Raw genomic sequence first — 27,477 nt, 5'->3', positions numbered from 1 at the left:
AAGGTCCTGGGATATCTTAAAAAAATCATATTGATATTACCTTTCTTCAAGAAATTCATCTTACAGTGACAGAACATAACAAAGTAAAGAGAGGATGGGTTGATCAAGTAATAGCATCTTCCTTTAATTCTAAAGCCAGAGGAGTGGCAATATTGATAGGGAGGAATTTGCCAGTGAAGGTGGAGGGTACTATCACAGATCCGGCCAGGAGATTTGTTATGTCCAATTGTCAAATATATTCAGAATCCTGGACACTTTTGAATTTATATGCCCCCAATTATGACGATGAGAAATTTACCCAAAATATTTTTTTGGAAGTTGTTCAAGGAAATGAAAAGATCTTAATTGGAGGGGATTTAAATTTTTGTCTGGATCCAATTTTAGATAGATCATTTAAAAAAGTTGTGAAGGTCAGGGCAGCAAAAATCACCCTGGCCTTCATGAAGAACTTGAATATAATAGATGCTTGGAGATGGCAGCATCCAAGGGAAAGAGACTACTCTTTCTATTCAAAACAATATGATTCCTACTCTAGAATTGACTTATTTCTAATATCAGCTAAATTAGAAAGCAGGATCATTCAAACAGAATATGCCACTAGACTACTCTTGGACCATTCACCTTTAATTTTATCAATTGAAATGCCTGATAAACAAAAAACATTATATAGAGGTACCGACCAGAGAGGATGCAATATTAGATCGCCTATTAGGAAACGAGTTAGGAGAGGTGACAGAAGTGTGTGTAGGGGAACACTTTGGTTCCAGTGATCATAACACCAATAGTTTCAACTTGATCATGGATAAAGATAGATCTGGTCTAATTTTGCAATTTTAGTTTATCATGCTTTACAATTTTCCCTGTTTTTTTTTGGGGGGGGGGCTCTGCTGTGGAAAAGAGGAGCATGAGATTCACAAATATAAATTCTCAGTTAAATTGATAAAAATCCCTGGTTATAAAAATCTTCTCTGTGAACAAAGGTTTGGGAGCTGAATCTTTTACAAATCACGGTATATTCTCCCTGCCAGAACTTCTACTGTAACTTGCATTTTGCCACATCAGCAACACAGACAAAATGATGGGAGAGCTCAGCGAGTCAGGCAGTCCTGAACAAGGGCATCAGCTCCAAACATTGACTGTTTATTTTCTATCACAGGCACCTCCTTGCCTGCTGACTCCTCCGAGCATTTTGTGTGTGTTCCTCAAAATTTCTGGGATCTGCGGGATATTTTGTGCAGAATTTCTGATGCATTTTAATTATTAGGGGAAGTGCTGAGTTTCTGATGTTATCTTTGGCAGTCTGTTGGGATAGGGTGACTTGTCTCCAGTCCAGTTTTGAGGAGCAGGAGATGTTTGTGTGTAAATGCTTTAATGGTGGGGCTACTAACATATACAAGCTGAACAGAGAGAGAGGTCCTGGGCCAATGGCAAGAGGTCCAAGAAACTGGAGATAAGCCATTATTGTGCACAATCGCAGGTGTGAATGCAAACACAACACATACACATGCACACACGCACACACAAACGCACACATGCACACACACTCTCACACATACGCACACACTCACTCACAGGTATATGTACACTTAAATACACAAATACACACATGCTTATGCACAAACACACACACACACACAGCATTATTATACACAGATACAAACACTTACTCTATGTGTGGACACACACAAGTAGGCACAAACACAAAACTTTTTCCACTCCCTCGTTCGGACCGACCACCCTTCCTGAGTCTCCCCTAACTGTACCATTCAAACTCCACCTACTCTTGGTGCCTCTCCCTTTCAATCACTGACTTCCCAGCTGGTGTCTCTGCCCGTTTCCACATCTCAGGCTCTGCAGGGCTTTTTACTGAGACTAATACTTATATTTTCCCATGTTTTTTTTCATAAATAGGAACTTATTTACTTTGATGTCTTGTTTTTATATATATATATTTACAATCATTTATTCAGCACAGCTATACGTATATATTTTTTGGAGCCACCGGAGTTTTGGGTTGGGAACGTTAGATTTAGTCTTCAGCCTCCCTTGGCTGATTTCTCTCTTTGGGGGGAGGGAGGGGGAAATGGATTCTTCCAGAAAGCTGATTGGATGTTCTTACTGTTTTATTTATTCGCGATCTACATGTCTGTGATTACCTTTTATACATTACTAAAGGATACTTGATGGAATCTTTTATTAATATACTCAGTTTTAATGTGAAAGGTCTAAATAACCCTGTTAAATGAAATAAGATTTTCTCTTATATCCGGAAACTTAAAACTCGTATAATCTTTCTCCAGGAAGCCTATCTTTGTAAAGATTATATTTCACGTTCTTTCAAAGGATGGAAGGATATACATTTTCACTCACCCTCTCAATCTAGATCGAGAGGCATCTCTATCCTGTTTGATCAGAATGTATCCTTTATTCAACATGTAATTTCTGATACAAATGGGCGCTTTGTTATTGTTTTGGGTAGTCTTGAGAATAAACTAATGGTATTTGCGAATGTATACGCTCCAAATAAAGATGATTCCTTGTTCTTTGAACATCTTTTCTCTTTTTGCCTGATTTGAATCAGTATTCCTTAGTGATGGGTGGAGATTTTAATTTTTGGCTTGACCCTATATTAGACCACTCTTCAAGTAAAACCCCTGTCACTAATAAATCAGTCCTACTTTTTAAATCTTTTCTATTTCAATGTGGTATTCTCAATGTGTGGCATTTTTTGCACCCCCAAGAAAAGGAATATTCATATTTCTTTCAGGTTTATCATATGTACTCTCGGATTGACTACTTTTTTATAGATAGAAACTTGCTTCCACTGGTTCGATCCTGTGATTATAAGGAGATTGCTTTGTCTGATCATGCACCTGTGCTTCTGGCTTTAAGATTACCTGTTTACTCTGTACCAAATAGAAGTTGGCATTTTAACTTATCATTGTTATCTGATAAAAAAAATTCTAAAGTTTTTGGAAAACCATATTACTTTTTTCTTAAAGAAAATTTTAAAGGAGATACTGCTGGTACTATAGTCTGGGATACTTTTAAAGCCTATATTCATGGAGAAATTATCTCTTACTCTACCTATATAAAGAAAAAAGCTGACAAAGGAAGGTCTGACTTAGCAGCAATATTAAAAGATCTTGATCAAAAGTATGCCCTATCTCCATATCCAAGTATATATAATAAGCGGATTGAAATCCAATCCAAGTATAATCTTCTGCTGACTTACCCAATTGAACGACAGCTGTTGAGAGATAAAACTCAATTTTACATTCACGGGGATAGAACAGGTATTTTATTAGCCAATTGCTTAAAATCTTTTACAGTTAATCGTCAAATCACAGAAATTTTAAAAGATAATGGTACTAAGATATCCGACCATTCTGAAATTAACAACGTATTTAAAAACTTTTACCTTAAGTTGTATCAGTCTGACTCTTCTTCAGATGATACCTATATGAATGCTTTTTTCAGTAATATCAACATTCCTACATTGTCTGCTGATAGCCTAACACAGTTAGATCAGCCTATTTCCAATGAAGAACTGGCTGAGGCTATATGTGCTTTACATTCTGGTAAGACCCCAGGACCTGATGGCTTTCCTGGGAAGTTTTATAAAACTTCCACTACGTTACTTACACCTTATTTATCCTCTGTTTTATCAGAGTACTTTAAATCAGGTAAACTCCCTCAATCTTTTTATGAAGTATTTATTTCTCTTATTCTTTAAAAAAAATCCAGCTGAATGTTCTTCATACAGACCGATTTCTTTATTAAATGTTGATGCAAAAATTTTATCCAAAATCTTAGCTCGAAGACTTAAAAATATTTTATCATCTATTATATCACATGACCAGACAGGATTTATTAAAAATCGTTACTCATATTTTAATATACGTCAGTTGTAGTGTTCTCGCACAGGTGTAAAAGAACTCTGAACTAAACACCAAGCTTAAACCAGTCAATGAGGCGGTCCCAGTAAGATTAACCGTTTACTGTTCACTCTTCCACATTAACGTATGGTGAAAACTGTTGATAAAACAATACAAAATATATACAGTATTTGTTTCCTTCTTGATATCACATTTACATCATAAATACTTGCAAAAGTAAAACTACAACAACTATATTACATTAAAGTGCAACATACAGTCAGAATCTACCTACGCCATCAACTGCTTTAAATACACTTCAACACAAACTATCCGCAACTCTTTAAGTAACAAAAGTATAAACTTTATCAACCGTCATTACTTTTAACAGAATCAGCGTTAACATTTTTAATTCAACATATCGATTATCTCATGAACTTACAGCGTTGCTTCACTGATGTTTCTAGTGCGTAGAAAGAAAACCTTTCTCACGCTGATTCTGCACACATGAGCCCCCTCCGTCCCGTTTCTCCAAACCGGTATTTTCCCACAAGACGCGGCGAAACCGGGTGTGACGTCATCGCATGCCACAATATATCACAGACAACGAATTTACTTTAAGCAATCTTAACTTTAACTAGAAAACAATAACAAACGAATTACTAAAGCGAAAATATAATAAACTAAACAAATGCCATAAAGGCAACACACTCCATGCCTGACCTTCGTAGGGTCACAATGAACATAATACAAAACTTCAGTCTCTAAATCAGTCATTAGGTAGAAGTAGAATGACTTCTGCAACTGGCCTTTGGTAGATTTTCACATCACCTTGGTCAGAAGTTTTCAACTCAACCTTCCTGACATGTTCATCCCTACTAGGGAATGTGGCAGTGATTCTGGCCATTGGCCAGCTGTTGCGGGCGATTTGCTTGTCCCTGAAAATCTCCAACTTGAAGATTCCTGTGAGGTTCTGTCCACTTTTGTCTGTGTTGCAACAAAGGTAGATATTCATGTCTCCAACGAGACCAGAACCGATTTGCCAGAGCCTGGACCTGTCTCCATTGCTTTGTGTACAAATCCTTATCTGAGAAGTCCCCTGGTGGAGGGGGAGCTCCTGCCTTCTGCATAAGGAGCATTGATGATGAGAGTATGAAGGGGTTTTCCGGGTCAGAAGACACAGGTAGGAGTGGTCGTGCATTTATAATGGCTGTGACCTCTGCCATTAGTGTGCACAGTACCTTGTGGGTCAATCGGGTGCGTTGCTGCAGAAACATTGAATCAAGAATTCTTCTGGCGATACCAATCATCCGCTCCCATGTGCCTCCCATGTGAGAGGCATGTGGTGTGTTAAACTCCCAGTTGCATCCCTGCTGACTGAGGTACTTTTGCACCGTTTTGTCCATCCCCAGCTCCTTGGACGCTCCAACAAAGTTCATGCCGCAATCAGACCTTAACTGTTTTGCAGGGCCTCTTAGCGCAAAGAAGCGCCTGAGAGCATTAATGCAGCTGGATGTATCCAAAGATTCGATGACCTCAATGTGTACCGCTCTTGAACTCATGCAGCTAAACATGATGGCCCACCGCTTGCTCTCTGCTTGTCCTCCTCTGGTGCAACTCATAGTGATAGTCCAGGGACCAAATACATCGAGCTCCACAAATGTAAAAGGAGAGCAGGCTTTGAGGCGTTCTGGTGGGAGGTCCACCATACGTTGAGCTTCCAACTTGCCTCGCAGTTTCCTGCAGGTTACACATTTATGAAGTACTGAATTGATCAGTGTTTTACCTCCCAAGATTCACAGTCCCGCTGCCCTGATTGCTCCTTCCGTCAGGTGACGGCCCTGATGCTTTACCTGTTCATGGTGATGGCGAGTGAGCAGTAAGGACACATGACTGTCTTTGGGCAGGATTACTGGACTCTTTTCTGCAGCTGGAAGTTGGGAGTGTATTAACCGGCCTCCAATGAAGATGATATCGTTCTTCAGGATCGGGTTGAATTTCCTCAAAGGGCTGTCCTTTGGTATTGGTTTATTAGATTGGAGAGCCAAAAACTCCCCTGCAAAAGCTGCTCTTTGAGTTGCTTTAAAGATGACGTCCTTTGCCTGGGCCAATTCGTCCACAGTGCGAGGTAAGTTACATTTGTGCCATAAGAAACGGAGGAAATTGCGATGGCCCTCCTGTACTAAGAAGCAATGGAACATCTTCTGGATGTCCGCTAAGATTGCGACCTTCTCCTTCCGGAAGCGCAGCAGGACCCCGAGAAGGGTATTGTTAAGGTCGGGGCCTGTAAGGAGCACGTCATACCAGCGCACTGAGCACTGGAGTCAAAGACCACCCTGATCTGATTGGGCTTTTGTGGGTGGTAAACCCCAAACGTTGGGAGGTACCAGCACTCCTCGCCTTCCCTCAGTGGCAGTGCTACTTCAGTATGTCCGTTAGCGAAGATCTTCTCCATAAATGCTACGTATTGTTGCTGCATCTCAGGTTTCCTTTTCAGGGTTTTTTGCAAGGACGTGAACCGCTTGACTGCCTGCTCTTTGTTGTTTGGCAAGCGCTGGCGTGGTTCTCTGAAAGGTAGTGGGGCGACCCAATTATTTGCTTCATCTCTGAAGACCTTGGTGTCCGTTATTTTTAAGAAAATGGCGTCTTGAGCTGATGGAGCAAGTTTATTATCATGCTCAGTTTGAGCGAAGACTGACTGACCCAGCATCTTGTCGGTTACTTTACATTTGTTAAAGCCTTGTCGTGCTTCCTTGATACACATGAAACTTGTGCAGGGTTGAAAAATTGAATGGCAGCCGCTCTCTAGCACATTGGTCTTGAGTGTGTTAACTGTCGGTTTGTGTACATTGCCAAGGCACACCTCTCCTATCACCACCCAGCCCAGATCCAGGCGTTGCGCAAAAGGAGCGTTGTGTGGTCCGTTGACCTGCTGCCTAACCTTGTGCACCTGGAGAACATCTCTTCCTAATAGCAGGAGTATTTCTGCTTTGGATCCAGTTCTGGGATGTGCTTGGCAATGTGCTGGAGATGTGGCTGGTGTAACACTGCACTTGGCGTCGGGATCTCAGTGCGGTTATTCAAAATTTCATTGCACTCTAAGAGTGGAGGGAGACAGATAACAACTTTACCATCCAGGGACTCGAGCTGGAAGCCTTCTGCCTTCCTTCCATAAGTTTCCACGCTGCCTGAGCAAGTTCTAAGGTAGTATGGGAACTGATTACTCTCAATGTTGAACAAGTCAAAGAACTCTGGACTAGTGAGCGATTGCTCTGATCGTCCAGAATTACGTAGGCTTTGATGGCCTTGTCTTTGGCTCCCTTAGGGTACACCTTAGTGAGGCAGATCTTTGAACAAGAACGGCTTGACTGAGCTTGACCGCAAACTTCTGTGCAGCTCAAGCTGACAACCGTTGTCCTGGAGTGATCCTCTCCCTCCCCGCCGTCCTGTTGTGGGGGTGAAGGAGCGTTGTCGGTTCGCGGTAACGGGCCGGGATGCATGGCCCCATTGTGATTAGTGTTATTACATTCCGGGCACTTCACGGCGATCGTACACTCTCTAGCAAGGTGAGAGGTCGAGGAACAGCATTTAAAACATATTTTTTTCTCCTTGAGAAGGGCCATTCTCTCTTCAAGGGGTTTTTTCCTAAACGTTCTGCATTTTTTGAGGGGGTGGGGTTTGTTGTGCAATGGACAATTCTTGCTAGGGTCATTGTTAGTTGTAAAGACTTCAGTTTTACACACTGAGACAGGTTTATTAATGTTGAAATTATTCAAAGTGGATTTAGCTGGCTTGGTGTAAATTGTACTGCTACCTGGACTCATGAAGCTAGGGTCGTTTCGCTTCTTCGCCTCCTTGCACACAAACCTAGTGAAATACTCAAAGGGAGGAAATGGACTATCGTTCTCTTCCTTGTACTCTGAGCCAAGAGACACCCACCTTTCCTGCAGCCAAAATGGAAGTTTGTCCACGATTTGTCTAATCCCGTATGAAGTATCTAGGTATAATAGACCAGTTAAATAGCCATCTTCTTTGGCACCTTGAATCTCCATGAGAAAATCTCCGAGCTCTCTTAACTTAGTGTAGTCCTTGGCTGACACCTTAGGAAAATTTTCCAGACGTCGGAATAGTGCCGATTCAATAATTTCAGGGGCTGCATAGCACTCCCGAAGTCTCTCCCATGCTTTGCGTAAGGCTAGTTTGGGGTTGTTAATGTACACTGAACGTATGCGTCTCACCTGTTCGCATGATTCTTTTCCCAGCCATTTTGCCATAAGATCCAACTCTTGGGTTGCTCCGAGCTGGACTCAGTGGATAGCATTGGTGAATGAGAAGTACCATGCACAGTAATCTTCAGGTTTATCGTCGAACTGGTATAGTCCTGAAGTGACGAGATCTCGTCGTGCTAAATACTGTGCCATGGGTTCAACTGCAAGTGGCATGCTGGCTGGGGGAATATGTCGGCGGGTATATGACTGAGGGTGTACATTTGTTATGGAATTTGCTGTTCTGAATTCAGCCTTTGCCTCTCTTCTCGCCAAATCTGGTAAGTTTGGTGTCGAGAAGTATTTGTTATCAGCCCTTTCATTCTTGAATTCATCGCGGAGTTGCAAGGGTAAATTGTCTTCCTCGGATGGATGTGATGCAATTGGGCCTCTCTGAGACTCCTCGTGAAATGGAATGTTAGCATATAAGTATGGAGAGGAAGAACGAATCTTCAAGTCCATTTGAGATCGGACATAGTCGCTTGTGCGTTCCAATCTGGTCTTTTCTGAAGTAGATTTTATGTCAACCAGAACATGAATTTCTTCAGCATTTTCTATTATCTCTGCTTCCACCCTGGCAGCTTCTGCTTCTCGGTGTAGCGTCAGCACTTCTAACTCTGACTCTATCCTTACCTTTTCCAACTGGTTTTCGGCTTCTCTGGCAGCCTTTTCCATTTCTCTGGCAGCCTTTTCCATTTCTCTGGCCGCCTTTTCCATTTGGTTTTCGGTTTCTCTGGCAGCCGCTTCCTTTTTCAATTTTGCTTCTTGTTCGGCGTACAACGCTCGCACCTTGGCGGCTTCTGCCTTAGCTCTTGCTTGGGCAGCCTTACTTGTTGATGCCCTACTGCTCCTGGTGCTGGATGGCAACGACTTGATGCTGGATCGAGTTGTCATTGCAGCGTTTGAAACACCTGATAATGCCGCCTTTTCACTGTAGTGTTCTCGCACAGGTGTAAAAGAACTCTGAACTAAACACCAAGCTTAAACCAGTCAATGAGGCGGTCCCAGTAAGATTAACCATTTACTGTTCACTCTTCCACATTAACGTATGGTGAAAACTGTTGATAAAACAATACAAAATATATTTACAGTATTTGTTTCCTTCTTGATATCACATTTACATAATAAATACTTGCAAAAGTAAAACTACAACAACTATATTACATTAAAGTGCAACATACAGTCAGAATCTACCTACGCCATCGACTGCTTTAAATACACTTCAACACAAACTATCCGCAACTCTTTAAATAACAAAAACATAAACTTTATCAACCGTCATTACTTTTAACAGAATCGGCGTTAACATTTTTAATTCAACATATCGATTATCTCATGAACTTACGGCGTTGCTTCACTGATGTTTCTAGTGCATAGAAAGAAAACTTTTCTCGTGCTGATCCTGCACACATGAGCCCCCTCCTTTCCATTTCTCCAAACCGGTATTTTCCCACAAGACACGACAAAACCGGGTGTGACATCATTGCATGCCACGATATATCACAGACAACGAATTTACTTTAAACAATCTTAACTTTAACTAGAAAATGATAACAAACAAATTACTAAAGTGAAAATATAATAAACTAAACAAATGCCATAAAGGCAACACATCGGTTATTTAATGTGATATATTCACCACCCAAAAAAATATCAGAGTATATATTATCCTTAGATGCAGAAAAAGCCTTCGATAGGATTAAGTGGAAATATCTTTTTAAGACCTTAGAAAAGTTTAACTTTGGGCCTAATTTTATTCATTGGGTTAAATTAATTTACTTGTCTCCTCCCGCTCAGGTTATTACTAACTCTCAAATTTCTAAGCCTTTTAAATTACAGCGGGGAACTAGACAAGGTTGCCCTCTTAGTCCTTTACTTTTTGCTTTAGCTATAGAACCCTTAGCAATAGCATTTCGAGAATCTAAGGACATTTCTGGTATACTAAGGGAAGGTATGACTCATAAAATTTCGTTATACGCTGATGATATTTTACTTTTATCTCTAACACTGAAACTTCTTTACCTTCGGTTCTTTCTTTAATTTCCCAGTTTAGTTTTTTTTTCAGGATATAAGCTGAACTTACATAAACGTGAGCTATTTCCTTTAAATGACCTAATGTCATCAAATGCCAAATTTCCATTCCAAGTTGTTACAAATCAAGTTACATATCTAGGTGTAGCAATTACTAAAAACTTCAAGAATTTATTTAAAGAAAACTTAAACCCCTTATTGAATTATGTGAAAAAGATGCTTTCTAAATGGTCTCCTCTTTCTTTATCCCTAATTGGCCAAATTAATTCGATTAAAATGAAGATTCTTCCTAAATTTTTATATCTTTTTCAGGCTTTACCTATTTTTATTCCTAAGACCTACTTTGATTCTTCAGATTCAATTTTAACATCTTATATTTGGAATAATAAACAAGCTCATTTAAGTAAAGTTTCCCTACAAAGAAATAAAGAGATGGGTGGATTAGCCCTACCCAAATTTAGGTTTTACTATTGGGCTGCCAATATAAGGAATATTACTTTCTGGTCCTATTATATTTATCGTAAAGATTGCCCATCATGGGTCTCCTTAGAAGTTAATTCTGTAAAAAATTCCTCTATTGTCTCTCTTCTTGGATCATACTCTTCTTTTTCAGCAAATAAAACAACAAATAACATAATTGTCAAGCAAACTTTAAGGATTTGGTCTCAATTTAGAAAATGTTTTGGTTTAGCGAATTTTTCATTATCATCTCCCATTCTCCTTAATTATTTTTTATCCCTTCCATGAATGACAAATTCTTTAAGGATTGGGATGAACTAGGTATTAAGTGTTTTGGGGACCTGTTTATCTCAGGATCTCTTGCTTCATTTGACCAATTGTCAACTAAGTTTGCACTCCCAAAAACACATTTTTACAGATACCTTCAAATTAGAGATTTCTTAAGTTTCCAATTAACTACTTTTCCTATTGTTACGTACCTGTGACACGTGACAGTGGTGTACTTGTCACATGACAGGTGTTGAAGCTATACTGGACTTGAGGTAATGGTCTTGTGATGGTGGAGTGACGTCATTTTCCCGCCGGTAGAGGTCATGTGACAGGTTTTTTTTACAGGGTATAAAAGGAGGACCCCTCCCTGTGAGGAGGGGCAGTTCATGGCTGGATTTGCCATGTTGACTTCATGCTACTGCGTGATTTAATGTTATGACGCAGTTTAGTTGAAAGATGGAGTTTTATTTAATGCCTAAAGTTTAAAAGGTCATTGCCAGCAGTTTCTTTATAATACTGCTAGTCAAAAATCAGTGGAGAGTGAAGATCGAAGTTTGGGAGTTAAAAGATCGAGGAAAGTCTATTTCGACGGTGAAACAGGTTCGACCTTGTTTGATCCTCATTCGGAAGGAATTCGTTGACTGTGCTCATGTTAATCCCTGTGAAATAGCAGAAAGGATTGAGTACAGTGTTGTAAAGGAAAGGTCAGTGCCTTTAAGCCGTTTCATTTTTCATGTTCGTAAATTCTTCGTGGGAAAAGTAGTTCGACTGGGAATCGCAGCAAGACGACGTGAAAGAGAATTTAAATCCTCTTAAAAAGTCTCTCCCTAAATGGACTGTAAGCATTTTGAACTTTTGCAATACTACTTTGAAGAACTGTTTTTGCAACATCGCTTTAAGAACTGTTTAAGCTTCATTGCTTTAAGAACTGTTTAAGCTGCCACACAGCAGCTGACTTCTGGTTACGTGAGTGGTTTGTTTACTTTTGGGGTTTGTTTTTCAGTGTTTAATAAATGTTTTATTTGTTACAAAAACCTCTGCCTCACTCATATATTTATTGTTGCTGAATCCATAACATAAATATGGGGGCTCGTCTGGGATGAATCATTTGAGGTTAAATGCTTGTTAAATTTTGAATCGGTGTTTTGGAAAAGGGGAATACTCGATTCTTTTGTTTGATTGGCTTGTGAGTGGTATTTGGCAACAATGAATATTGATGAGTTTCTGGCTTCGCCAGATGCAGAGTTATTAGCGAAGGCGAAGAAAACTGAGGTGTCTGAGATAGCTAGTAGATTGCAACTTAAACGTATGTTGAAGTCTATATCAAAGGCTCTATTACAGAGAAAAATCACGTCACACTATGTGGATTCGGGTGATTTTGATGAATCAATTTTAGAGTTGTTTCCAATAAGTAATATGGAGATGCAGTTGCAAATCGAACAAATGAAGTTGGAACAAAGTAAAGCAGAATTGGAGCATTGTAGGTTAGAGGCTGATAATAATAAAAGGGAATTTGAATATGCAATGACGGAATTAAGGTCTGGGAATCAGTCTTCTGGTTCTAGAAAACTGCTTGTTGCTAGTCATGATATTAAATTGGTCCCTCCATTTAGTGAAACAGAAGTGGAAAGATATTTCCAACATTTTGAAATGATTGCTCAGATTTCAGTGGCCGAAAGATAAATGGTCAGTGTTGTTACAGAGTGTAATTAAATGCAAAGCACAACAAGGTTATACAGCTTTAACTGTTGCTCAAGCACTTGATTATGATATTGTGAAAAAGCATATTTTGAAAGCATACGAATTGGTCCCAAAAGCGTATAGGGAAAGATTCAGAAATTTGAAGAAGTCTGTGGAAAAAACTTATGTGGAATTTGCCTATGATAAACTGTGTGTTTTGAGAGATGGGTTTCCTCTAAAAATGTAATTGGGGACTATGATACATTGAAAGAGCTGATTTTAATGGAGGAATTTAAAAGAAGCATCCCTGTTGAAGTAAGGACCTATTTAAATGAGAAGGATACTGATACATTGCAGGACTCTGCTAGATTAGCTGATGAGTATGTTTTAATCCATAAGAATAAATTTCCTCAGGGCAGAATTTTTAAGAGGAAAAATAACACGGGGACTCAAGGTAAATCAGAAATTAAATCAGAAGTTAATGAGAAAGGTAAGGAGGAAGGAAAACATATGAAGGAAAAACAGTTTGGTCTTATTTGTAACTATTGTAAGAAACCTGGCCATGTAATAGCTAACTGTTTCAGATTGAAAAAGAAAGAGAAGGAAGCAGTTCCAGTTGCTTGTGTGCAACATATTGAAGCACCTGTAAAATTACAGGGTTCGATAAACACAAATGAGGTTTTGTTAGAGTCTGACCAAGTTAGAAAAGGATATGATCATTTTATAACTGAAGGGTTTGTATCCTTGAAAGAAGGATCTACTCTGGTGCCAATAAAAATCCTTTGGGATACTGGAGCTTGTCAGTCACTGATGTTAGACAGTGTGTTGAAGTTTAATGAAGAGTCTGATGCTGGTGAGGTAAATTATATACGAGGTGTTGGGAGTGATTTTATGCCTGTACATTTACATAAAGTAAATTTAAAGTCAGGGTTAGTTACAGGATTTGTTAAAGTAGGATTACAGCCTAGCTTACCTGTGAAGGATATTTCTTTATTGTTCGGTAATGACTTGGCAGGTGGACAAGTTTTTCCTGAAGTGCATTTGACAATGGAGTCAGAGGAACCAGAGATGAATTCTAACAGATTCTTCCTGTGTTGTGACTAGAGCTATGGCTAAAAAGATTGATGTGCAGAATGAGGTTGTTACTCATGACTGTTCAACTCAGGATTCGAGTTTTGAGGATGTGTCAGAGACTTTCTTACCTTCGTTGTTTGAACAAGATTCTTGGAATAAGTCTGACTATGAAGATTTATCTCTGTCTCGGAAGAAGATGATAGCAGAGCAGAATAGAGACCCTGAGATTATAAAATTAAGAGAACAAGCTCTACTAGATAGTGAAATTGAGAAGGTGCCAGTAGGATATTACTTGGAAAAAGGAGTGTTGATGAGGAAGTGGAGATCTCCTACAATTCCTGCAAGTGAGGAATGGAATATTGTTTACCAGGTAGTTGTCCCTAAAGTTTATCAAAATGTGATTTTGACTTTAGCTCATAGTGTGCCTTTAGGTGGACATCAAGGGGTAAGGAAAACTGTGGACAAGATTTTAAAACATTTTTACTGGCCTGGTCTAAGAAAAGATGTGGCGAGGTTTTGTAAAACGTGCCATACTTGTCAAATTGTGGGTAAACCAAATCAAGTTACACCAGTGGCTCCATTACAACCTATTCCAGCATTTGGTGAACCGTTTTCTAAAGTTATTATAGATTGTGTTGGTCCATTACCAAAGACAAAAACTGGTTATCAGTACTTGTTGACTATTATGTGTACTTCGTCTAGGTTTCCAGAGGCAGTACCACTTAGGAATATAAAAGCTAAAACTGTGACAAAGGCTCTTATAAAATTCTTTACTTATTTTGGATTACCTAAGGAAATACAAACTGATCAAGGCTGTAATTTTATGTCTGGATTGTTTCAACAGATAGTTTATAAATTGGGAGCTAAACAAATCACTTCATCTGCATACCATCCAGAATCGCAAGGTGCCTTGGAAAGGTTTCATTCTACCCTCAAGAATATGATTAGGACATATTGTATGGAAAATTAAAGTGATTGGGATGAGGGTATAAACTTGCTTTTATTTGCAGTAAGGGAATCGGTACAAGAATCTTTAGGTTTTAGTCCATTTGAACTTGTATTTGGGCATAGAGTTAGAGGACCTTTAGCTTTATTAAAAGAACAGTGGATTAGTAAGGAAATACACACTAATTTGTTGGACTATGTTTTGAAATTTAAGGACAGGTTACATAAAGCTTGTAGCTTAGCCAAGGACAATTTAAAATTGGCTCAGGAGAAAATGAAAATTTGGTATGATAAAGAAGCTAGGATGAGGATGTTTAAGCCTGGAGATAAGGTGCTGGTTCTTTTCCCAGTGCAAACGAATCCTTTACAAGCTAGATTTCATGGTCCTTATGAAATTGTGCCTAAAATCAATGATGTGGATTATGTGATAAAAACTCCAGATTGTAGAAGGTCAACACAACTTTGCCATATAAATATGATAAAACCATATTATGAGAAACAATCTGATACTGTGACTGTTGTGGTTAATGAGAATGAGTTTGATTTAACTAGGAACATGATAAATGATTCATCTGAATTTCATTCTAAATCCAACATTGTTTCTGTCAGGATACCAAATTCAACCATTCTGGAAAATATTGATGAGAAACTAGCACATTTACAGCTAGAGCAGAAACAACAGATAAAGAAATTAATTTTTAAATATAAGGATTTGTTTTCAGATGTTCTGAGAAGGACTACTATAGCTTCACATGATGTAGATGTTGGAGATGCCAAACCTATTAAACAACACCCATATAGGATGAACATAGAAAAATGTGAACTTGTTGAGAAAGAAATTAAATATATGTTAGAGAATAATATTATTAGACCTTCTAACTCGAATTGGAGTTCACCATGTGTTATGGAACCAAAACCAGATGGCAGTATTAGGTTTTGTACGGACTATAGGAAGGTGAATGCTGTAACGAAAACAGATGCATATCCAATTCCTAGAGTAGATGATTGTGTAGATAAAGTTGGAAAAGCAAAGTTCCTTACAAAGATTGATTTATTGAAAGGGTATTGGTGTGTTCCATTAACGGACAGAGGTAGAGAGATTTCTGCATTTGTAACTCTATATGAATATAATGTTCTTCCATTTGGGATGAAGAATGCCCCAGGTACTTTCCAGCGGATGATTAACTCTGTGATTCAGGGATTGAAAGATACTGATGCTTATATTGATGATTTAGTGACAGGAAATGATACTTGGGAAGCACACATTATTGCGGTAGAGAAATTGTTTGAAAGGCTTTCAAAAGCTAACTTAACTATTAATTTAGCTAAGAGTGAATTTGGACATGCCACTGTGACTTACCTTGGTTATGTTGTGGGTCAAGGTAAGGTTGCTCCTGTTCAGGCAAAAGTTCAGGCAATTTTAGAGATTCCCACTCCAAAGGGGGGAAACAACTCTCAGAAGATTCTTGGGAATGGTAGGATACTATCGAAAATTTTGTAAGAATTTTGCTAATGTTGCCCTTCTATTAACTAACCTTTTGCAGAAGAATGTGAAGTTTGTGTGGACAGTGCCTTGTCAAGAAGCATTTGAAAAATTGAAAACAATGATATGTCAACAACCTGTGCTCAAGGCACCTGACTTTGAAAAACCATTTTCATTAGCTGTAGATGCTAGTGATGAGGCTGCAGGAGCAGTATTAATGCAAAGGAATGAGGGTAATGATGTTGATCATCCAGTAGCTTACTTTTCTAAGAAATTTAATAAGCATCAAAGAAACTATTCGACAATAGAGAAGGAATTGTTATCTCTTGTTTTAGCTTTAGAACATTTTGATGTATATGTTGGTACAACTCAAAAACCACTTATTGTTTACACTGATCATAATCTGTTAGTTTTTCTGAGTAAGATGAAAAGCAAAAGCAGAAGGTTATTAAATTGGAGTTTGATGTTACAAGAGTACAATATTGTGATAACTCATTTTAAAGGTAAAGATAATGTGGTTGCTGATTGTCTATCTTGATGTTGAATGTACAATGTAATTTTTTTATGGAATGGTTTTTTTTACAATTGTAACACTCCTACTGTATTGTGAGTTGTAAGATGTTATATGATACTATGTATATTGTGTATGTTATAAAATTTATACATTTGTTTTTTCTTGTAAATAATTGTTAAAATTTTGTTCGTGATAGACCAATTTTTTTTTTGGAGGGAGGTGTTATGTACCTGTGACAGGTGACAGTGGTGTACTTGTCACGTGACAGGTGTTGAAGCTATACTGGACTTGAGGTAATGGTCTTGTGATGATGGAGTGACATCATTTTCCCGCCAGTAGAGGTCATGTGACAGGTTTTTTTTACAGGGTATAAAAGGAGGACCCCTCCCTGTGAGGAGGGGCAGTTCATTGCTGGATTTGCCATGTTGACTTCATGCTACTGCGTGATTTAATGTTATGACGCAGTTTAGTTGAAAGATGGAGTTTTATTTAATGCCTAAAGTTTAAAAGGTCATTGCCAGCAGTTACTTTATAATACTGCTAGTTAAAAATCAGTGGAGAATGAAGATCGAAGTTCGGGAGTTAAAAGATCGAGGAAAGACTATTTCGACAGTGAAACAGTTTCGACCTTATTTGATCCTCATTCGAAAGGAATTCGTTGACTGTGCTCGTGTTAATCCCTGTGAAATAGCAGAAAGGATTGAGTACAATGTTGTAAAGGAAAGGTCAGTGCCTTTAAGCCGTTTCATTTTTCATCTTCGTAAATTCTTTGTGGGAAAAGTAGTTCGACTGGGAATTGCAGCAAGACAATGTGAAAGAGAATTTAAATCATCTTAAAAAGTCTCTCCCTAAATGGATTGTAAGCATTTTGAACTTTTGCAATACTACTTTGAAGAACTGTTTTTGCAACATCGCTTTAAGAACTGTTTAAGCTGCCACACAGCAGCTGGCTTCCGGTTACGTGAGTGGCTTGTTTACTTTTGGGGTTTGTTTTTCAGTGTTTAATAATTTTTTTATTTGTTACAAAAACCCCTGCCTCACTCATATATTTATTGTTGCTGAATCCATAACACTATAGGTCCTGATAAAAATTTACTGGACGGTCTTTTAAATTTAAAACCTTTTGTTAATGGTTCTATTACTGGTATCTATAACTTGTTGATTGATTCTAGACAAGACTTTTTAGATAAAATAAAAAAAGCTTGGGAGGATGACCTAAGTTGTCAGATTTCTGATGATAGATGGAATAAAATTCTTAAACGAGTTAATAAATTATCTTTCTGTGCTCATCATTCTCTTCTACAATTTAAAGTGGTTCATAGAGCTTACATTTCTAAACAGAAGCTGTCCAGTTTTTATCCGAATGTTTCTCCACTTTGCAATAAATGCAACTCTGCTGATGCCTCTTTAATTCATATGTTTTGGCTTTGCCCTGAAATTGAAAAGTTTTGGCGGGAAGTATTCCATACCTTCTCACAACTTTTTAGGGTCCAATTTGACCCAAATCCCCTTACTGCTTTGTTTGGTATTATTGCAAATAAAGATATAACTTTAAATACTCCTAACCTACAGGTTTTAGCTTTTACCTCTCTTTTAGCAAGGAGAGCAATCTTGCTTAAATGGTAGGAGTCTACCCCTCCTACACATCTTCAATGGCTACGTGATATTATGTCTTATTTAAATTTAGAAAAGATCCGCTGCTCAGTCTTAAATTTGAAACAATCTTTTTATAATATCTGGGGACCTTTCCTAAATTACTTTTCCAATTTATAAAGTTTAACAGTACACAGACTTTTATGTATATTTTTATCTCCTCTTCTTAAGCGAATATGTTTTTTTTCTAATTATCCATTATCATCCATCAGCTTTTTTCTTTGGTAGTTGGTAGGGGGTTGACTTTTTTTATATAAAAAAATTATTTTATGATGTATGACCTTTCTATAAATTTTTGATTACAGAGTGGTATACCTTTATGTGTTATGCTATAACATTTTGATCAATTTTATTACAATATATGAATGTACACAGGTTATGTTGAGATGTATCTATGTGTTGCACTCTGTAAATCTTGTTTTTTTCTGAATAAAAATATTGTAAAAAGAAAGAAAGAATGCTCTTCGTATAGACCTATCTCTTTACTCAATTTTGATACTAAAATTTTATCTGAAGTGTTGGCTTGCAGACTTGCAAATATTATATCTTCGATAGTTTCAGATGATCAGACAGAATTTATTAAAAATTGATATTCCCATTTTAATATATGGCATTTGTTAAATGTTATGTATGCTCTATCTAAGGAAATATCGGAATGTGTGATATCTTTGGATGTGGAGAAGGCCTTTGACAGAGTTGAATGGAATTATCTTTTTAAATCCCTAGAAATATTTAATTTTGGACCTAATTTAATTCATTGGATTAAATTACTTTATTTATTTCCCTCTGCTCAGGTTTTTACTAATCTTCAGAATTCTAAACCCTTTAAACTCCAATGTGGAACTAGACAAGGTTGTCCTTTGAGCCCTCTGCTTTTTGATTTGGCATTAGAACCCTTAGCAATTGCTTTTCGAGAGTCTAAAGAGATTACTGGTGTTTTAAGGAGAGGTACTATCCGTAATGTGTCACTCTATGCTGATGATTTACAGATTTTTATATTTAATGTTATGACCTCTTTATCATTTGTGTTCTGTTTACTGACTAATTTTTGTCAGTTCTCAGGATATAAATTAAATTTACATAAGAGTGAACTGTTTCCTTTAAACAATTTAATACCAACTGATATTAACCTTCCTTTTAAAATTTTAAGAAAGCAATTTATGTATTTAGAAGTAACAATTGCTAAGAATTATAAAGATTTATTTAAGGAAAATTTTTTAACTTTAATGAATTATGTTGAAAAACACTTTCTAATTGGTCGCCTCTCTCTTTATCACTGATCGGCCGAATTCCTTATATTAAAATGAATATCTTACCTAAATTTATATATCTTTTTCAAGCTGTGCCTGTTTTTATTCCTAAATCTTTTTTTTTTGACTCTTTGGATTCAATTCTTTCTTCCTATATATGGAAGAATAAAAAACCTCGAATAAATAAAGCTCACTGTCAAAAATCCAAACAGAATGGAGGCTTTGCCTTACCCAATTTTAGACTACATTACTGGGCAGTTAATATACAAAATATTACATTCTGGATATATTACATTAACCATCAGAATTGCCTTATATGGGTTTCTTTGGAAGTCAACTCTGATATGAAATTTTCCATTATTTCTTTACTTGGATCCTCGCTTCCTTTACCTTTAAATGAACTAACTGACAATGTGGTGGTGAAACATACTTTGGGATTTGGTTACAGTTTAGGAAACATTTTGGTTTATTGAGATTCTCCCTCTCGAGTCCCATCTTTTCTAATTATTTTATTAAACCATCTTTAATTGACCTATCTTTTAAAGAATGGAATAGATTGGGTATTAAACAATTTCAGGATTTGTTTGGTGGAGGGAATCTCTCCTCTTCTGTGAAACTTTCAATGAAGTTTAACTTTTTCAATGCTCACTTTTTTCGATATTTACAGATCAGAGATTTTTTAAGATCCCAACTACATACATTTCCTACAAGTCCAGATAAGAATATAAATGCTGACAATTTCAATGTGATTTTATTTCTGCATTTAGCGAAAGGATAATCCGGGGACAAGTTTCCAGGGATCGAATCAGATCAGTACAGTCTTTGACCTTTTTGCTGCTGGTACAGAGACCACCTCGACCACTCTACGCTGGGGTTTTCTCTTCATGATGCTCCATCCAGACATACAGTGTAAGTAACACCAGGGCTTCTGTGCCTGAGTCAACACTCCAATCAGATGAGGTCATAGGTCACAGAGTCAAACTCCGATCCTAGTCACGGCCTGGTTGTCACAAGCAAACTGTCTTCTATTAAAGTTGCAAAGTCACACAGCATGGGAAAGGCCCTTTGGCCCACTGACTCCATGCTAACCAGCGACCATCCATTTACAAGAATGCTACACTAATCTCATTTCATTCTCCCCACATTCCTATCAACTTTCCCCTTGGATTCTAAACTCATCCACACACAGGAGTTTATTTACTGTGTCAATTTACCCACCAACCTGTCTGTGTTTGGGATGTGGGAGGAAACCAGTGCACCTGGGGAAATCCATACAGGCACAGAAGAATGTGCAAACTCCACAAAGAGAGCACCCGAGATCAGGATTAAACCCAGGTCTCAGGAACTGTCAGGCAGCAACCCTACCATCTGTACTACTACACGACTGAAAGTGAATGCGTGAAAAACCAAAAATGTGAACTGTACATCTTTCAGTAAATCCCTGTTGCATTGAAGGTGGACTGGCTGTGTAACAGTGTGAATGGGGATGTAAGGACCAGTGTTCCCCAAAGCACACAAAGGAGATGGCTGCCCACATCCCTGAAATATTGCTGGGGTTTGGGGTCTGACCAGTTTCTGGGTCGGCATTCCTTAGAGTGAGGGTATTGACAGCAGAACACAGGCCACTGCTGGAAACAATTCCTGAAGCTTGGCACGTTGATGTACTTGGTGATAGAATATTCAAGCACTCACTCACACTGTGTTGTTGGAGGAATTATCTATAAAAATTATGCAACCTAAGCTTTATGTTTATTACAGAACTGGAGGATGATTCCATAAATGCCTGCACAATACTCTTTAAGCATTGCTTCCTCAGGGAAAGGGCACTGACCTCAGAGGATTCTACACATGTTGTAGGTGCACTTAGTAATGGGACATTTGTGCCAATGATATTTAAACGTGCTTTCATGTAGCTTTCATTCAGTCAGTTCTAAGATAGGGGTTGCACAGATCTTTCTTTCTGAAATGTTTGCAAGCTTCAGAGTCCCAATTTGACACATTGGAAACAGCACAGCAATATATTGATATCCCTTCTGTTTTGGATCCAAGACCCACTCCAAAGATTGTAGACATAATTCTGGTTGTGCAGTCATTTGGATGAGGTATCAGAGTGAAACCTTTCTCTCTTTTCTTTCAAAGATTGGGATTTATCCCTCAATTCACTGTATTGTTTGTGAGAGCTGTCTAATAGAGACTACATTTCAGAAACTTACTTTTCTGGTTGTAAAGATGTCTTATAAATTGACACTCGACATGCTAGAAATATTCAGCAGTTTAGGCTGCACCAATGGAGAAAGAAAGAGAAATTAGTTCCTGTTTTGTTCCTGCAGCTCGGGTTCACAAGGAGATTGACAGAGTGATTAGGAAGGGTCGAAGGCCAAGGTTGGAAGACCGGGAGGAAATGCCATTCACAAACGCTGTTATCCATGAAACACAACGCTTAGGGAATATTGTTCCAATTTCACTGCCTCATCAAACATACAGAGATACCACGGTTATGGGTTACACCATCCCTAAGGTACAATCTGCAATGAAACTTGGGTATGAGGCCATCTCCTCTACATAAGAAACAGGATTAGAAGTAAGCCTTGTGACCTCCTGAGTCATCTCTGTCATTCAGCATGATCAGGGATGCTCTAATCTTGACATCAGTTGCACTCTCTAGCCTGTTTTCCCTAACACTGACTTGCCTGCAGACCAAAAATGGCTCCATCTTGGTTTTGGATACATTCAGCAACTCTAGCATAGAGACATCTCTGTGAGATAAAGAAGTTCTCATCATTTCTGTTTTAAGAAAATGATTCTTCCTCAAGGGAGAATCATCCTTTTCGGCATCTACAACACTAAACCACATGAGAAATGTGTTCCAAAGTGATCATCTCTCGTTCTTCTAAACTTCAATGATGAGGTCCAATGTGCTCAATCATTCTTTATAACAAGCTTTTTATCTTAGAAAGTAACGTGATGAACCTTCCCTGAACTACCTCCAATAAACTACCGGTATATCCCTTCTGTAAAAGGAATCATTAATTACAACCAGCACCTCATGTGTAGTCTCATCTATGATCGTAGCAGCTATTATGCTCCATCCCTCCTTGTGTAATTAGAACCAACATCCTATTTGCCTTCCAAACCACCTGCTGTTCCTGTATGACAAATCTGTACATTAAGTACAAGGACAGTTTAATATCCCCAACTACTGTATTCTGTTATCACTCCTTACTTACAGTCCCTTGGAAAAGTATTCAGCCCCCAACCTTTTGTTAACATAAGTAAGTATTACAACCAGGGATTTTGATCAATTTAACTGAGAATTTTTATTTGTGAATAATCACATGCCCTTTTTTTTAACAGTAGAGTCACATGTACCGCTTAGTGTTGAGGCCAAAAACTTCCATTTTAGTCTCATACAACCACAACACCATCTTCCACATCTTTTCATTGTCTTCCTAGTGACACTTTGCAAAGTCTTTGTGGGCACCGATATGCTTCTTTAGCAGTGGGTGTAGTCTATATCTAATACTGTGAATCAGCCAGTTAACATCCTCCTTACTGGAAAGTATGGTGGAGGTAGCATCATGTTATGGGGATGCTTCTCAGCAGCAGGAACTGGAAATCTGGTCAAGAGTGATGGGATGATGAATGATGTTAAATACAGAGAGATCCTGGATAAAAATCTGCTTGAAAGTTTGAACTAGGGGAGGGAAGTTATTCTTTCAGCAGGACAATGACCCAAAGCGCACTGCCAGAGCAAACACGGAGTGGATTCAAATGAGGAAAATTGTCTTTAAATGGGCCAGTCAGAGATCTGACCTTAACCCAAACAAACATCTCTGGCAAGACCTCAAGATTGCTGTCCACTGCCACTCTCCAACTAATCTGGCATCGGTTGAGCAATTTTGCGAAGGAGAATGGGCAAATATCGCTCCATTGCATTGTGCAAAGCTAATAGAGACTTGTCTGGAAAGCCTGCTGGCTGTAATAGTGGTTCATCTAAGTACTGAGTAAAGAGAGAAAAAAAAATACTTTACAACTGCTGACAGCTGAACAGAGTGAGAGGTCCTGGGCCAATGGCAAGAGGTCCAAGTAACTGGAGATAAGCCATTATTGTGCACAGTCACAGGTGTGAACACAACACACACACACACACACACACACACACACACACACACACACACACACACACACACACACACACACACACACACACACACACACACCCCCCCCCCCCCCCCCCCCCCCCCATCCATATACATGTATTCTGCTCCCTCGTTCGGACTGACCACCCTTCCTGAGTCTCCCCTAACTGTACCATTCAAAATCCACCTACTCTTGGTGCCTCTCCCTTTCATTCACTGACTTCCCAGCTGCTGTCTCTGCCCGTCTCCACATCTCAGGCTCTGCAGGGCTGCTCTCTGAAGTGTGATTACTCTCCCAGCCCCGCATTCTATAACCTGCAGCCGAGCCCGAAAATCCCCAAACACCTCATGGGAAGCTCGGAAAATTGACTGCACATCAGTCAGCAAGCAGTCCCTGAGAAGAGGTCTCTGCAATCTGTCAGGAGTACCGGTCGGTCTTACATGGTGGGAGCATCTGCACATTCTTCTGATCTAATAAGCCAAGAACACACAGGACCCAGACATCTACAGTGGATCAATAAGCCCCAATCTTGCATGGTGTGGCTTCAATGCCATTACACCACGATGCGGGGTGGGGGGGGATGTATATCTAGACTGTGGATTATATTCCCTGCAGTAGTTCACACTCAGAAGACATCTCCTTATTGTTCTGACTGATGTGTCTTCTTTAGGGAACGCAGATTATTCCAAACCTTACCTCAGCCTTGTTTGACGAAGACTTGTGGTTGACTCCATATCAGTTCAATCCAGGACACTTCCTCAACACAGAGGGCAAGTTTGTGAAGCCAGAGGCCTTCATCCCATTCTCTGCAGGTAATGTGGGATTCAGGGATTGTTCAACTTGCCAAAAGAGAAAGCTATGGTTGTCCAGTTCCCATCCAGTTTCAAATGGAGGAGCTGAGATAGGGAATGTGTTTGTTTCCTGTCACATCTTGTCAGGGCCCTCTGTGAGGTCTCAAACTCCTGCGACAAGGAGATACATAGTTTGGACTTATTTACATGTAATGCCATAGGTACAATTTTTACTGCTTTTCTGTGAAGTATTTATATTTTAGCAGATTTCTGTGAAGGCAGTGTGAACTGCTGGTAACAGTGCTTTGGCTTCAGCTAAAGATAAGGAGCCATGTTGTTCAACTCAGGAATGTTGTGTCAGCCATTCAGGGTTGTCTCGGTACATGCTGTAACTTTCTGCCCAGTGAAACATACAAGAGTGTAGGATGGGAGCAAATTTCTAAAGGACATTAGTCTAGTTTGGGGTCTTTTTGATGGGAGCTGCAGAGTGGGGCAGAAGAGAAGATGTGGCAGAATGCTATTTGAAGGAGAGTCCCATTGTAAGAAGAGTTCGTGCAGATGAGTTGTTCCAAGGAGGGAGTCAGTTCATTCGATATGGTCTTCGAGGGAAGGCTGAACTGTGGCTACTCTCTTTCACATAGAACTTGGGTTTAGCATGTGAGTGTAGTGATACACACAACTACTTCAGAAATGAGCCCCAACGTTTATGTGCACATTATAACTGTAATGGGCCCTTTTATATTTCTTTCCTCTTCCTTTTAACTGTTTGATAAAGTAGAAAATTGGTAAATATACTTTCTTTATAATTTTACATCAGTGTACGATCTGTCATTCCTTGGTGATGGATAATTGTGTATGAGCAGTTTTTAATTCAACAATCACTAAAATCTATGTTCCTCAGTCAGAACATCCCAGATTTCCTGTTTGCTTGAACCCCAAAGCACATCAGCCCCTGACGTATATTGTTTATGAAAGGTGGCCTTCTCACCACTGATTCACGTGGCCGTTAGCAGAGTTAGCTAATGAGCCAGGTTTGTATATGAGCCCCGGTGAGGGGGTTGTATACATAAGTTGGGAAGACCCAAGTAGGGAAATAGGGGAGACACAAGAGAATGCAGATGCTGGAATCTGGAGCAACACACAGTTGCTGTCTGGACTCCTTGCTGTCTCGGTAAAGAACTGTAGTTAATCAAAGATCCCACCCATTCTGGCCATTCCAGCTTCTCCTCTCCACCCATCGGGCAGAGGGTACAAAAGCATGAAAGCAGGTAGCAGCAGGTTTAAGGACAGCTTCTTTCCCAGTGTTATAAAACAATTGTATAATAATTGGACTCTTAACCTCACAATCTACGCCATTATGGCCTCAAAACTTATTGTCCACCTGCACTGCACTTTCTCTGTAACTAACTGTAACACTCTTATTGTTTCTCCTTGTCCTATGTCAATGCATTGATGTGATTAAATGATCTGTATGGATGGCATGCACAACAAAGATTTTCACTCTGCCTCTAAATGTGTGGCATTAATAAACCAATTTTATTTACCAGAAAGCTGGAAGAACTCAGCGGCTCAGGCAGCATCTATGGAGGGGAATGTACAGTTGACATTTCAATTTGAGAAAATCTGGAAGTAATGTGTGTGCGTGGGAGATGTGTAGTGGCGGTTGGTTATGAAAACCATTTAGACAAGAGGGTGTTTTTAAGTTCTGGGTGGTGTCCATGGGGATTCTGCTCCTGCATATTACCTTATGTTGAATTTAAGACAAAGCAAAATATCTGTGTAAGAATCTGCTTACCCTCTTTCCCGGTTCTGATGTAGCATCATAGACCTGAAAAGTTCACTGTGGCAGCCTGACCTGCTGAGAGTTTTCAGCATTTTAAGTTTTTATTTTAGATTTTTTGAATCACCACAGTGGTACAACAGTAGCAGAAGCACATGGGAATTCATTGCTTAACTAGAGCCCGCCTGTCACTGTTCTGGGACACTGACCTCTCCTGCCCCTTGCCCCTACAGGTCATCGTGTGTGTTTGGGGGAGCAGCTGGCAAAGACAGAGCTCTTCATCTTCTTCACGTACATGCTCCAAAGATTTACGTTCTTTCTCCCAGAGAATGAGCCAAAGCCAAACTGCAAGGATGCTCAATTCAGAATTACCCTCAGTCCAGCCCCCTATCGGCTCTGTGTTAAAGTCAGATAAGATGTGTGCGGGACTTTTCCCAGGAGCTTCCCTGCCTGGGTTTTGTCCATATTCCATGGCATACTGTGGTTTGAAATGGTTTAATTTAAAGATAAAAATATGAAGATGTAATTTCAAAATATCCCAAGACAGTACAAAGATACGGAAGAATAATGCAAGGAACATGTCAGTATTTGACACCCAACCCTCCTGCCACTAGAAATAAGATTACAGCCAGACAATCTCTGCAAGGATAAGAGCAACATGTCTTCCAGCTCCTCACCCCTGCACTGATCCCCAGTTACACCCATATGGTTCTGCTGGGCAGGCTCCATCCTTCGCCTGCTCACTCTTTGTCTCTTGATCTAGCTTCTATGTTGAAGAAACCTGACGTAAATTGGGGGACCGCTACATCGAGCACCTCCACTCCATCTGCCTAAAGTGGGATTTCTCAGTGGCCAAACATTTCAATTCCTATCCCCATTCCTGTTCTGACATGTTGGTCCCTGGCCTCCTCTATTCCGATGACGAGGCCATTCTCATGGTGGACAAGAAGCTCCTCATACTTTGTTTAGGTAGCCTCCAACTTGATGGCATGAACATCGATTTCTCTTTCTGGTAACTTTTCTTCCCTCTCCCTTCCCCCTTCTTCCATTTGCCACTCTGGCCTCTTACTTCTTTCCTCACCTGCCTATCACCTCCCCCTGCTGTCCCCTCCTCTCCTATCAGATTTCTTCTTCTCCAGCCTTTACTGCTCCCACCCTCCTGGCTTTACCTATCATCTTCTAGCTAGTACAAGTATCTGGGAGTACAGTTAGACGAGAAGCTAGACTGGACTGCCAACACAGATGCCTTGTGCAGGAAGGCACA

At 39.3% G+C, this 27,477-nt stretch overlaps 1 pseudogene; it reads left to right on the top strand.

Annotated features, from left to right (window-relative positions):
- LOC140732500 (cytochrome P450 2D20-like) overlaps positions 1–27,250 on the top strand; it is a 75,024-nt pseudogene extending 47,774 nt beyond the window's left edge.
- The last annotated feature ends 227 nt before the right edge of the window (positions 27,251–27,477 follow it).

The sequence above is a fragment of the Hemitrygon akajei genome, chromosome 8, assembly GCF_048418815.1.
Source record: "Hemitrygon akajei chromosome 8, sHemAka1.3, whole genome shotgun sequence".
Taxonomy (NCBI): domain Eukaryota; kingdom Metazoa; phylum Chordata; class Chondrichthyes; order Myliobatiformes; family Dasyatidae; genus Hemitrygon; species Hemitrygon akajei.
The sequence above is the reverse complement of the archived record's forward strand: the minus strand, read 5'-3'. Positions and strand labels throughout refer to the sequence as shown.